Raw genomic sequence first — 11,182 nt, 5'->3', positions numbered from 1 at the left:
TTTTTGTCAGAAGGGCACTTTTTTCTTTCATTTTTTTGTCAGCTTTGAATTCATTCATCTCCGAAAGTTAATAAATATATAAAATATCCAAAATAATAAATTCAGTTGATAGGAAGTGATTTGGCTCGGAAGTTGAGATTTCTTCAACTCACAAAAGCGACCTCGTTTTAGCCGCAGCGAATTGTATCGATTGATCGGCGTGACGCTCTGAAAACGGAACTAAACACTGGGCATGCGTGAGAATCGCTTTTCTGCAAAAGCGATCGAGTATAAATTCAGCTGAAGTGTTCTTAAATCAACACATAAAAACAACGGACGCAGTTTGCACTTAATTATGGTGAATGGGCAACCACGAACCATGCAGGACGTTTTTGTAATTTGCACGCAAAGTTATTTTCATTGCATCTATCGAGATTTTTCGGTTGCCTACCAATACCATTTGGAATAAAAGAAATTAAGCAAAAAAGGTATTACAAAGTTTAACACTTGAAACCTGTTCCTTCAACTAATGAAATCCTCTCTTTATAAACGATAGTTTTTAGGGTTCTATGCACATGTAAACAACAGATCTTGAAATACATTATTTGGTATGAGCATATTCGTCGGGCCCGCTTTTCTTGGGACACTCCCATATTTTCAGAATTTGTGAATCTATGTTCTGATTAACGTGGACTACTAGTTTAAGTGACCTCGCAAATTGATTACGTCTTACCTATAATGAAAGACAAAGATAACTAGACTAAGCTGTGGTCTAACCCACGAACACAGCCGTGTTGTTACCCCTAATGACCTTTGACCCCAAAATATATGAAAACGGCCATAGACATTGGCTAATGTCAATGCATGGGTGCATGTGGCACCACTTTGCTATGTTACTTGTGACAGAAGGGCATTTTGAAGGTTTTTCGTCTCAGACCGGAAGTGACCCCTTAATGACATTTGACCCCAAATAAAAAATACCACATATGAATTGGGTACCCACAATTCATGTGTGAACATACCGTTACTGTCCTATGTTTTTCTTAGCAAATAAAAAATTTTGACGGTTTTTCGTTTTATACCGGAAGTGACCCCTTAGTGACCTTTGACCCCAAATCTGTGAGGACCCCATAGACACTGGATAATAACAATGCATGTATGCAAGTGGTGTTACTGTCCGACGTAATTTGTGGGACAAGAAGCATTTTAAAGGTATTTCGTTTTGTACCGGAAGTGGCCCCTTAATGACCTTTGACCCTAAATAAAAAAATACCACATATACACAGGGTAATTACAATTTATGTGTGAACATACCGTTACTGTCCTATGTTTTGCTTAGCAAATAAAAATTTTTGAAGGTTTTTCGTTTTATACCGGAAGTGACCCCTTAATGACCTTTGACCCCAAATCTGTGAGGACCCCATAGACACTGGGTAATAGTAATGCATGTGTGCAAGTGGGTTTACCGTCATACGTAATCTGTAGGAGAAGAAGCATTTTAGTTGAAATCACGTTTTTGACCCCTATGACCCCAGCGTGACCTTTGACCCCACGAATTTCATGTGACATGTAGGGGCATGGTCAATGATGATTGTGACCAAGTTAGGTCCAAATCGGTGTAAGCATGTGAGTGCTAGAGCAAATGTAGTGGTCGGCAGAAAGAAAGAAAGAACCTGTAAGAAAAAAGGCGGTGTAAAGACAATTTATCGCGTCTGACATCACCTGTCAATCAAACTCGAGCACGGTTTGTTTACAAATGTCGTGATGATGACTTGCTGAACGCGGATTTATAACCGGGCGCCTTATTGTTAATTTTACACCGTTTGACATGCAAACCATCTCAAAAGTTAGGTCTTTATAGCAGGAAACTTTCTTTGGTGAAGGCACCATGTCGACAATGCCTAGAAAAGCTGCTTTTTGCCTTGTAAAAGTACGAAATTTTTCACCATTTGCTGCTATTCCTTTTCTCCGATCTGCACCAGATAGATCGGTCTTCCTTTTACGCGCTGATTAACCTGTGTAAACCAATCAAGGATCGTAATTGACAGTGACATCAGACGCGATAAATTGTTTTTATCTCTGTCTTTAATTATAGTTGATGTAATTAATGGGATAATGAATTATTATTAATATTATTTTAATCATATCGGTTTCCTTTGGAATCAACATTACGGGGATTAACAGTATTGCCTACAGCACCAAGTGTGTATTGTAAATTATAACTACAAGGGTAATTAAAAAAAGTTCTACCTCCATCATCATATCTCTGTTATCTTACGTGCCAGCATATTGAAATTACCCATGATTACACTCTCAAATCTAGGCTTGTTAAGATATGTTGGTTAAAGATAATACAGATCTTTTCAGACCGTTTCCGACATACGAAATCTGTATTCACTTTAACCAATACATCTTTTAAAACAACCAAAAATCACATTTAATTAAATAACTTTCATTTTGTAGGCAAGATGTAAGAGTATAATCATGGATAATTTCAATATCCTGGCATATAAGATAACAGAGATGTGACGATGGGATCTTTTTGAGTGACCCTCGTATATCAGCAATGTATCCATATAACAGACAGCTTACCGTATTTGTCGCGCACTGCCATTAATTTTCATAATTACCTTTATAATCTTGATAATTATTATTATTTTTAATTTGTTTTATTGTTAATGATTTTGATATATTCGTTCTAAACTTTCACACACTGCCATAGTATTACATACTACATAAAATATTAATGATATCTCTTAATTTCCTTTTTATTTGTTTTGACTCAAGGTGTTATAATTATAATATTAACATCAGACTCATTTTGCTTGATCGCATCACATTTATCTTTCCTAATTTAGCAAAGTTGCAACATTACTTGTTTGTACTTATCTTGGCATTAGGCGACGAAATAAGAAAACGCTGTTCTACAGGCCCGACCGACCCAGATTTTGAACAAATTGGGAAAAAAAATTCCTGTACAAATGAATGCGGACCCAAATTTCGGAAATTTCAGGAACAATTTTTTTTTTGTATTTTCTCAAATTGCAAATTATTTACAGATTTTGGTTCTTTTTGGGTCAATTCAAATAGAAAAAAAGGGGGCCGACCGACCGACCCTACTTGAAAGGTCCCATCGGTACCAAATAATAACAATATATACAGGATAATAAAGATAAGATACATGTAAATACATAAATAAAGATAAATATAGATGGGTTGCAACAACCCTTTCGTAATTCGTGTTACATAATTTTTCTCAGTAGGAACGATGGTTCAAAATGTCATTACCAATTATTTTCAAAACTACAAACTATACAAATGTAGTAGAATTAAACCGCATTTAAACCGGTTTAAACTTAGGTCTACATAATGTTGTATTGTAAATGATTTTTTTATTACATCTCTGACGAATGAGTCAACAAAATATAAAATAGAAAACGTGCTAAAATGTTTCAGTTATACTACGCGTCTCTGAGATAACTTAATGGTAGTTTCAGATCCTGTTTTCCATGGCTTTAGGCAACTGATGTGTATACCCCATTATTGAGCTTAACAATATACATGGTAACTACTGAGCCATATTTTGTAACACGGATTACGAAGGGGGTCCCTAATTTTCAATTATAAACGTCATATACCATTATATAATATATTTGGTACTAATGTATAGCTATTGGGGGTCTCTTCTATCCAGTGATACCAAAATAAAAACAAACATTCTCCACCGTAATATCGCTATGACGTCATAATGTGATGGCGCCCATGCAAATTTTGAATAATTCTGGCTATGTACGAAGTATAGGTAAAATTGATTTTCGGGTAAAAATTCTACGCAAATGTGATTTTCTCTGAATTGTCTCCCAAGTATACAAGGAAGTAACTATTTCAACATAACTAACAAGTTAAAAGTCAGTAGCTCTTGGAATAATTTTACAAGAGCAAAATTAAAATCATCACTGTAAACCATTGTGTGCCTCACCTACCCCCCCCCCACACACACACACACACACATCCACATCCGCCCACCCCTGTTTGGTAATTTTTGATGGCCGGTCCTACCCCCGGGTAAGTTGCTAAGGTAAATAAAAATATTAAAATGAGGGCAACGGATGGCGCTACGATTAGCTTTGGTCGTTTGGGCGTAAACACATGCGGGTTTTTTTATGACGGATAGAATATCTGGTAGTGGTTGATAGTTCTGGGGTTAAGTGACGCATTTGTTTCCTGAAACTGTTCGCACACATTTAGCAAACAATTCAAATTTAATGAAAACAAAACCAGAGTAGATTTAATACAGGTAAAATGTATAACACCATTATTTACTTTGTCTTAGTAACTCACATCATACAAATCCACGTTCAAATCTTGTTTTGTACAATCACATAGGGACCAATAGGGCCGTTTTCCCATTGAGATGAACGCTGTGTGTTGTCCTCTGCTATTTTTGCGGGTTTCCGCTTAATTCTGCTTAATTTGTTTTCATGCTTTAAGTGGCCTAGGTAGATTTTCCATTTCTGCATTACTATCAACGCATATCGTGATAGCTTGGGCATTCCTGACGAAAGTACAATTTCGGTAAAATACACTTTATTGACTTCATGATTGAATTGAATATGTTGTTACCTCTCTCACGGACTCCACAAGTTTCACGGCATATACAAGTTTAAATTACGTTAACACATTTTTTACATACCCAAAGAATTCAACTTAAATGCATACATTAACATGATTACATCATGTTTTAAAGTTTTTCACATAAATTCAAATTTCTTCCTATTATTTTTAGCAGTACCATTAATGTAGATTCCGCAAACTAATGCATCACAGATGACTAGAAACCGTTTTATAACCTACAAAAAGCCTTACGAGGATTAGATGAGCACCATGATGAGCATTAGATGAGCTACCATGACAAAACGGTCTAAAATTGGATAACCTCTCGCCTCTAAGCATCTACAGTCAGCATGGAGGTTTATCAGTAGGCTTAGGCTATGTTATAGAACGCAATGTATATAATACCATTACCCACGTGATCAGGTGGGCGCTGACATAATTACAGCTTCTAGCCATTATGTTACATCACCTGATCACTTGGTGGTCTTAGTACAGCCATGATAGGTGTACCCAGGGGTCACGTGTGGGTTTTGTTTTATTCCCAACACGCTCACTGTTTTCACTGGTTGTGTGGGATTAATTAATTTGAGACTGTAAACCTCAGCGAATTATCATTAGCATCACCTCATCACATTCATCACCTAAATATTTATTTATTTGTTTTTCCCACTCATTATGTTCATATATTCACAATACTTTCTTCCGTTTTATTTTATTCACTGTGACATTTCATACGTCGTTGGATTATAAGCTCAACCTAACAAATAACAAAATAACTTAAAAGTTCACACTACCTCTACATCTTCACAAATTGTACAAAGCATGCTAATTTTATTTTGTTTAATACATTCATAAGAAACTACCTAAAGCTTTTTCAATCAATTCCATTCAAAATTCCAAATGCAAATAATAATGATTCAAATTTCAATCTATTCTCAGCATTAATCAGATGCATTAAATCAACTAAATTTTTTCACAGTTTTATAATATTCCTTATTCCATATTATCATACATCTAAATACAAAAAGGGTGTACACTTAAAAAATAAACCCTTTAGCTCTTTGTGTAAATCTTTTATTTATTCACTAAGATTCATTCAGTAAAATGGCTCCGATTATCTTCTTGATGTCAGTCTCTTCCATCCGGAAGTGCAGCCGTGACCTTTTGTTTTAGCGCAGTAATTTGAATGTCGATTCCCATATGACCCGGGCTTCCTTGCTCTTAAACTAACGCCATTGGTTCTTGCAGATCGTATCCGAAAATGATTTTCTTCTGTTAGCTTTTGTATAACCTTCTCTACCATCTCGTCCCTTATGATGTCATTGTCCATAAAGTCGTTAACTAATTCCGCTAGATTATTGTCAGCATCCTGTGATGTTTCTCGTCTTTCTCTAGTTTGTTCTGCAAATATCTGGGCACTTAACAGTACCACTATTAAGCAGTAAGTCATTACTTTAAGTTCCATTTCTGGATAAGTTTGTGGTGTTTTGGATTTTATTTTTGGTGTTTCTCTTCTCCAGTGGTAAGCGTCTTCAAATCAAATCTGTTTGAGAAGAACAAAAAACATCAAAATTATTTCAAACAGGAATATCAAAAGAAATATATGTATTACAGTGGTTGGCTCGATAAACTAATCAATTTGAGACTCAAGTCGATAAAGATTTGTAAATATAGATCCATCTGCATTAAGGCAACTTTCAGATCCAACTAATAACTTGCTTTTTATTACATATCATTGATAAGGGAAACGCAATTAACATACGCGGGAATATAATTATAAAGTAATCCACAAGAGCTGGTCAAGAATGCCACACAGAGTTGCAGGTGAGAAGCTAAGAGAAATACGACAAACTATGGTGACACATTCCAACAAGATCACATATGGAAGCATGTAACTGAGATAGTTGGGAACATATGGGAGGAGGGGTCAACTATTACAATATAGGTGATGCGATCAAGCAAAATCAGTCGGAACTCGCAAATATTTATTTTGAGATATAGCCAAACAAAGGCAATATTTCCTTTTGTTTCCTTTTGTTTTGGAAACTCTTTATTTGCTCATATCTTTGGAACTGGTTGTTCAAATGGGGTTTTCTGCAAAATGCAGCTTTGCAAATGCGTTTTACTATCCTACAAGAAACTGATTTTGCTTGATCGCATCACATAGGGTGAAAGAGTCTGATGTGGCCTGTGGGGGTGAATAGTATATGACGCAAAACGCCTACTATATTCCATAATTGGGTAGTGTCATTGATGGATATTCATAGGTATTTACATTGATATGTATGAGATAGATAATGTAGATGGAAAATAAATCCGCCCCAATACTATCGTCTTTCATACTCGTTCTGGTAATATATGCAATAATATTTCCTTACATTTGTTCAGGTTGTGTTTAACTGAAATGTGACGTAAGTTCACTTCGGATTTAACTAATGATATTTCATTTATACGCAATGCTAACATTGTTGACACGGGAAATTAATTGTTAGGTCATTGATGTGTCTTTTCATTATTAATAGAAATACAGTTTATATCTTTCGTAACACCCTATGTTGTTCTTTACTGAAATGAGACATGTAAATCGAAGCGCGCATCTGAAAGGTACCTACATCACACTACTGCGCAAAGCTGAAAAAGAACAAAGATTATCGATAATGAGGATAACAGTTCATCACCAGATAGCTAAATAAATGTTGATTTTAAAAATATTACGATCCAAAATGGGTTAGTATTACACGGTATAAACGGTAGTAAACATAACATGTCGGTTATTCTGTCCTCTGGATGAGTATAGTTTCCTAAGTTAACAATGATGTTTGAGTAACAACCAGGGGTATGCAAATTCAGAATCCGGAGCAAATTGAGTTATTGAGCTCAAAGGTTACACATGCTTTAATCAAGTTATGCAATATCACAAGTTCTTCCTTTAGTTCCAAATTTAGTCTCATTATGAGTAATAAAGGTCAATGGTCATATATGTCAAGAATGCCTAATTCTCGCATTTCACAATACGATGCGCCGCCAGTGGTTGCTTTTGGCAGTCAAATTTTCGACTCCAGAGTCGACATCGCCATTCTAGCTGCTATTGAATTTTCACGCGAGTGTGATAATAAATAAGTTGAAAACAGCTCCACGAAGAATTCCCTGTGATCAAGATAGAAAATGGATCTACTATAGTTGTAAATTTTTGTTTTCGTGTGCATTCGCATGTAACATCATTATAATGACATTTAACCTCCACAATGATCCTGTATTGTATTCGTATTACGCGGGCTTTGGATGTCGACTCATTTTCCCATGATGCACTGCGCATTTTGGCCTCGACCCAGCGACCGCTGGAGCCGCATTGTATTGTGAAACGCGAGAATTAATGAGGTATAGGTCAATATTATATTATTATATTATAGGTCAAAGGCTTATATCAAAATAGTGTAGGGGTAAACTTTTCAAAATGCTCCATTTGGACTTAAAATAGTCTCAAATTATCTATCTTGACAAAAGAAAACCAAAAATGTATTGTTTACTATATCTACGCAGTCTAGATTTAATTTTACGATCTATTAAATGTCAAGGTTACATTATAGGATTTTGAACTTGGGCCCATGATTCGAGAATAATATGACTTCTCATACCTCAGATGATATTTGTTTGGTATTTATCATGTTAATCATAAGCATTTGTAAATACGAATAATTTGATACTATTTTTATTCAATTTGGAGCATTTGACAATTTGACCTACGACATCGTTATTGTACCCTTTGACCTATTCCTCATTAATTAGGTATCCTGCAGATACATGACCATTGAATTTTTTATTCCTTTAATAGGACCAGACGAACAACTGGTGGTATTTTATAACTTGATTAAAGCATTTTTAACTTTAATCCCCATGTGACCTTTGACCTCAATAACACAATTTCCTCAAGGCTGCTTCTTGGCACAAGGCAGATTCTGAATCTACACACCCTCCTCTAAAAGCAAATAAAAATTCCTTTAAAAAAGAAATGGGGCGCCCAATTATGTGCTAAAATCCTGGGGGCACTCCCAATTTGGAGGTGACGCGTATGTAGGGCTGTTAAGACCCCCTTTTCACCATTGCTGTCACCCAATTATGAATTCCACTGGTTTGCTAGTGTTTTTATTGTTTCAAATTTAAATTGAATAAAGTTAAAAATCTTAAAGGGGTTCCACCCCAAAATAATAAAATAAAAAAGGCTTTCAGTTAGAGTAAGAGTGGCAAGTTAAGAGGGAACATTAAGTGAGTAGTCAAACTGCTAGTATTCCAAGAAAACCGGGCATGAATTAATAAATAGCCAATTTCAAGGATTCGGAAATTTGACACAAATTGGTCTATTGATTATGGAAAAGACGGTTATAGAAAAAAGCCACGGGAAGCTATCAAAGGATGTACGGTATAATATGATTCAAATCCCACATATTTGTTTAATCAGTTGCGAAGTAGGTTAGATGTGAACCTTTAGAAAAGATTGATTTTGAAACAAGTTATTGATTTCATCGCGCTTGTTAACAAACTCTGTAAGGGAAAATTTCACAAACATTAAAATATTTCTTGGCATTTAGCCTATGTATGAAAATAAAATTTGTCTGGATTTCTCAAAAAAATATTAAGCTACTACCTCCCCAAACATATCGGTAATATTTTTACCATTTTTGAAAAGGGGTAAAAACTCATTCAATGATGCTATGGCAAACACTGGTTCCAGCATGACACCTGTTACCAACCGTCGACGGGCGTAGGTCACTTTCTGGATAGCTGGACTGAACAAGATCATCTTCCTCATGTAGCTCTTTGCTACATAATAAACTAGTAAACTATTACCCCAAGGTGAAAGCCTGATACCACTCTGAGCGATGGCGGTCTCCAACGATGTAGTTCAGTAACCCCTATTTGTCAAGCATAACACAAAGTATGACCTTATGTTGTGGAATATAGATTGTGTAACCAACGCATCCAAAATTTCATTGGTGTACAAGTATGTTGTGGTGCATGGGGCCAGGCTTACGTATTTGTAAGAACAAACATTAATACATCCTAAAGAGAGTATTCGCTACTTGCACGGTTCCGCCATTATGCACTATGTGCGGGAGAGCCTCGAACTGGCAGCATACATGAAAGGAAGAATTATGTAACCTTACACAGAACGTTATGACTAGTTCAATTCCCATTCATGTATGCTGCCAGTTCGAGGCTCTCCACGCACATAGTGCATAATGGCGGAACCGTGCAAGTAGCGAATACGTTAATGTAGCATTCATTCAAGCAAAAATTAACAATAATCCTCCCATTACAGCATAACACGTGTTACCAACCGTAAACGGACGTAGGTCACTTTCTGGAAATCTTGACTGAACAATATCATCTGCCTCGTGTAGCTCTTTGCTACATAATAAACTGGTAAACTATTACCCCAAGGTGAAAGCCTGATACCACTCTGAGCGATGGCGGTCTCCAACGATGTAGTTCAGTAACCCCTATTTGTCAAGCATAACACAAAGTATGACCTTATGTTGTGGAATATAGATTGTATAACCAACGCATCCAAAATTTCATTGGTGTACAAGTATGTTGTGGTGCATGGGGCCAGGCTAACGTATTTGTAAGAACAAACATTAATACATCCTAAAGAGAGGTATACGTTAATGTAGCATTCATTCAAGCAAAAATTAACAATAATCCTCCCATTACAGCATAACACGTGTTACCAACCGTAAACGGACGTAGGTCACTTTCTGGAAATCTTGACTGAACAATCTCATCTGCCTCGTGTAGCTCTTTGCTACATAATAAACTGGTAAACTATCACCTCAAGGTGAACGCCTGATACCACTCTGAGCGATGGTGGTCTCCAATGACGTAGTTCAATAACCCCTATTTGTCAAGCATAGCACAAAGTATGACCTCATATTGTGGAATATGAGATTGTGTAACCAGCGTATCCAAAGTTCATTGGTGTACAAGCATGTTGCGGTGCATGGGGCTGGGGTTACGTATTTGTAAGAACAAAAACTAATACATCCTAAAGAGAGGTATACGTTAAAGTAGCATTCATTCAAGCAAATATTAACAATAATCCTCCCATTACAGCATAACACGTGTTACCAACCGTAAACGGACGTAGGTCACTTTCTGGAAAGCTGGACTGAACAATATCATCTGCCTCGTGTAGCTCTTTGCTACATAATAAACTGGTAAACTATCACCTCAGGGTGAAAGTCTGACACCACTATGAGCGATGGTGGTCTCCAATGACGTAGTTCAATAACCCCCTATTTGTCAAGCATAGCACAAAGTATGACCTCATGTTGTGGAATATCAGATTGTGTAACCAACGTATCCAAAGTTCATTGGTGTACAAGCATGTTGTGGTGCATGGGGCTGGGGTTACGTATTTGTAAGAACAAAAACTAATACATCCTAAAGAGAGGTATACGTTAAAGTAGCATTCATTCAAGCAAATATTAACAATAATCCTCCCATTACAGCATAACACCTGTTACCAACCGTAAACGGACGTAGGTCACTTTCTGGAAAGCTGGACTGAACAATATCATCTGCCTCGTGT

General features: G+C 36.3%; 1 long non-coding RNA gene across 1 annotated transcript in view; it reads right to left on the bottom strand.

Moving 5' to 3' along the window:
• Positions 1–4,549: 4,549 nt before the first annotated feature.
• Positions 4,550–11,182, bottom strand: part of LOC140137937 (uncharacterized) — a 41,559-nt gene continuing 34,926 nt past the window's right edge. The window contains exon 2 of the long non-coding RNA XR_011856928.1: positions 4,550–6,136. This is a non-coding gene — a long non-coding RNA (uncharacterized lncRNA). The remainder of the gene's footprint in view (positions 6,137–11,182) is intronic.

Source organism: Amphiura filiformis, chromosome 17, assembly GCF_039555335.1.
Source record: "Amphiura filiformis chromosome 17, Afil_fr2py, whole genome shotgun sequence".
NCBI classification, from domain to species: domain Eukaryota; kingdom Metazoa; phylum Echinodermata; class Ophiuroidea; order Amphilepidida; family Amphiuridae; genus Amphiura; species Amphiura filiformis.
Note: the sequence above shows the minus strand (reverse complement) of the source record. Positions and strands in the feature narration are given on the sequence as shown.